The sequence below is a fragment of the Tupaia chinensis genome, unplaced genomic scaffold (genome assembly GCF_000334495.1).
Source record: "Tupaia chinensis unplaced genomic scaffold, TupChi_1.0 Scaffold144171_1, whole genome shotgun sequence".
Taxonomy (NCBI): Eukaryota; Metazoa; Chordata; class Mammalia; order Scandentia; family Tupaiidae; genus Tupaia; species Tupaia belangeri.
The window spans coordinates 549,242-552,954 of record NW_006204027.1 but is presented as its reverse complement, the minus strand read 5'-3'; positions in this window follow the sequence as shown (position 1 = coordinate 552,954).

Genomic DNA, 3,713 nt, shown 5'->3' with positions numbered 1-3,713 from the left:
GGTGGATGGCCAGACCGCAAACCCTTCTCCATTCTCTCAGGGTTTTGGGCCACAAGTACACGTGTCTGGCATGATTTTCAAGTCACTGGGTCTGGGACTTGAACTGTGGCAGTTGACTATGTGGGATCCTGGGCCTTAACCTTCACACCACCTGCTGGCCCCAGTATGACCTTATTGTGGACACATGACAATTAGCTGGAAGAACACAGGTTTTGGAGCAAGTCTGGGCTGACCACTGGTTTTGACAATGGTGTTTGCTACTGTGTAACTAATTCTCCTAACTAAAATGGGTATATTACTTAAGACAAGCAGCTTTTTAGAAGATAAACAATAAAACATTTGACAGAGAAAAGGCTGGATTAAGACCTTACAAACGCAAAGCATCAGGGTATTGGTAGAAAAGAGAGAATCCGCTCAAACTGAGAAAGGTTTCAAGAACTGTTTGACAAGGATGTGGGCAGGGTTCAGGGAAGCCAGCAGGAAATGATGGAGTGGAGTGGTTGAGAACTAGTCAAGGAGTTTTTTGTATTCCTAGATTTGAAGGGGTGAAGAGGAGCCAGGAGCTGGGGAGGGCTGCTTGACAGGAGGCTTGGTCTTTGGTAGGGTGACCTGGCAGTGAGGAAGCCTAGGGACAAACACTCTGACCATCCTTGCATCACGTGTTCTGGCCTCCTTCGGGTATCATTTGCGGAATCACAACCTGAAGGCTGAGAGTGAGGGGGCCTGTTAATCCAGTCCATGTGGGTGATGTCCTGGGGCGCAGGGCAGGGTGCAGAGTGGAAGATACCCAGCACAGCCTCTCCAACTGAATTCAAACTACAGCTGCCCCTGGACTAACACAGGCTGGAACTGTATGGGTCTATCTAGATGGGGATTTTTTTTCAGTAAATATATTGGAAGGTACAACTCAGTACTGCATCTTATTTTCCTTACAATTTTCTTTTATTTTTTTAAAGAGGTTTTTGCCTTAGGGCATGTATGCTCAGAGAGACAGACACAGTGAGAGGAAAAGTAAGACATCATCACCCCCACCCCCACCGCCCCCAGGGATGGGATAGCCATACTGCAATCCCTTCTCCTTCCGGGATCTTGGGTGCACACACACCTGCACCACCAGGTCCAGGACTCGAACCACAGTCAACCATGTGGGAGTCCAGTGATGTAATTGCTACTCCATCTGCTGGTCCCTGATTTTCTTAGTAACATTTTCTCTAGCTTACTTTATTTTTATTGGAAGCATACAGTATATAATACATATACAAAATATGTTAATAGATTATATAATCACGAAGGCTTCTGCTCAACAGATTACTAGTAAAGTTTTGGGGGAGTAAAGTTATTCCTGGGGCCGGCCCCATCATACAGCAGGCAGCCAGATCTCATATGGCTGACTGTGGTTCGAATCTCTCCCCAGCGGCTTGCCAGGCATACATGTGTGCATTCCCAAAACCCTGATAGGAAGAATGGAGGAGAAAGGGTACACAGTGTGCCTGCACCCCACTGGGGTGGTGCGCTCTCTCTGGCTAGTGCACGTGCCCTGTAGCAAACAGTAAGCTAGACGCAGACTTTTGACTGCATGGGATAGTCAAGTATACTTAACTATCATCTACAAAACTTGCATTTATGCTGAAACTAAACCTTTTCCCAGAATTTCAGACTGCATAATTCTGAGAGTTCTTCACTTCAAGTTGCATTTTTCTGTTTGGTTTTTTTTTTGGTGCCTCTGCCTTCAGCACATGCTTAAGTGGCCCAGAGGACAGCCCTGAGCGTGGCAAAACTGGACAAGGAAACCGCCAAGTTGATTCCCTACGTTGAATATGAGTCTCTGAGAGGTGCGAGAACCAGAACTAATTCAGAAGAAATCTCAGGATTTTTTTTTTTTTTGCTACAGGACGCGTGCGCTCGCCAGACAGAGAGAGACAGAGAGACAGAAAGTGAGAAATCACCCCCCAGGGGGGATGGCCACGCCGCAATCCCTTCTCCTCCATTCTCCTCTTGGGATCTTGGGCACTCACGCACACGTGCCCGGTGTGAGTTTAAGCCACTGGGTCCAGGACTCGAACTATGGTCGACTACATGGGAGTCCAGCGACACAGTCATTACGCTAACTGCTGGTCCCTCAGGATTTTTCTCGTTAGGTTATATTCATTGAGAAATACAGAAACTGGATTTTCTTAAACTCAATAAATTATGGTAGCAAAACTTCTTATAATCCTGCTAAATGATAGGAAAGCTTTCTGTTTCTAATAAAAAAGAATAAAACAAATCTGGACATCAATTACACATTGACATTTTTATTAACGCCAACTGTTTTTTAATTATTATTTTTTTAAAACAATAGCACAAAAATGTTTCAAGGAAGCAGTCTCACAATCTGATGACCTTCTGAAATACAGTTAAGCCACACCAAATATGAATTTCTGTTATTAACAAAAAATGTTTTTAAAGAAAAATAAAAGGAAAAGAAAGAAAAGAGAAAAGGTAGGAAACGAGGAAAGGGATGAGATTTAGACAGAAAACTCACTGGATTAGATAGGTGAGGCTTGTTAGTAGATATACTGTTGAAGCAGAGTGGCACACACGGGCTTACAGTCTTTGTTTTTAAACCAGTTACCACTAATGTATAGGCCCTACACTTACCACTGACTTCTCACACGTGCAAAATGACCCAGGAGGAGCCAGGGCTGATACTGTCATGAAGAGGTCCAATAGTTGGCCTAGACAACTAAGACCATTTTTAGCAGAGTAACTCCTTCAGAAAGGCCTGGATGAAAGTTATTTTTATTTCTACCATCTCACCTATATGCATCTCTGGGTTCTTAAAAGTCATCTTAAAAAAGAAAGGAAAAATAATGTAAATCAGTTTCTCTTATTTAATGTGGCTATGAAAGATGTTTCCTTATTATTTCTTTATCTCTAAGAAGGACACCGGGGGTGGGGGTGAGGGTGGAACTAAAGGGAGGAAAAAACCCCTGACAGTGTAGGTTTTTTAAAACTTTTTTTTTTTTTTTTTTTTTGGCCAAGAGATCACACAGAAGGGAAGGCAAGGAGGAAAACTACAATCCTTGGTTTAGATTGAGTTATGCAGGAAAATATATCTTCCTGATCAGTCCCCATGCCAAAAAAAGAAAAACCACTTGGGGTTATGCACAGACTCCAACTGTGTTATACCAGCTATCAGCCATTCGTGTTTAACCATTCCCAGCAACGGACACTACCCTTGGCTTGTAGCCTCCTTCCAAAAACCACTTCACGAAAATTCTCTTCACCCAGAAGCCTCTAGTTTCCTTTTGGTAGGTTATAAAAACAGAACATCTGTCATTAACAGGAGAGTGTTAAATACTTTTAACCACTGACAAGGCTTCAGGAAGTTTCACAGTTTCGTTATGCTCTATTTTATTACTATCATATTTACATTTTTATTTTTATTTTTTTTTTGCTGAATTGCTGATTTTCCTTTTTCAATAGAATTTAATTCTGGAGTGTGAGCAGGAACCAGTTAACTACATTCATTGTCCAACCCCCACTGGTTTGAAAGAAGACTCCAAATTCTTGGCGTGTGAGTCAGCTGTTGGGCAGCTCCACCTCTCCCTGCAGTGCAGCAGCGGCACCGCAGTGGCGGCATGGGGGAGTGCAGGTTCACGCTGTGGGTGGCGAGGCCTTCCGCTGGAGGAGGTACTGGTGGATGCTATCGGCATCTCGCTTTAGCCACG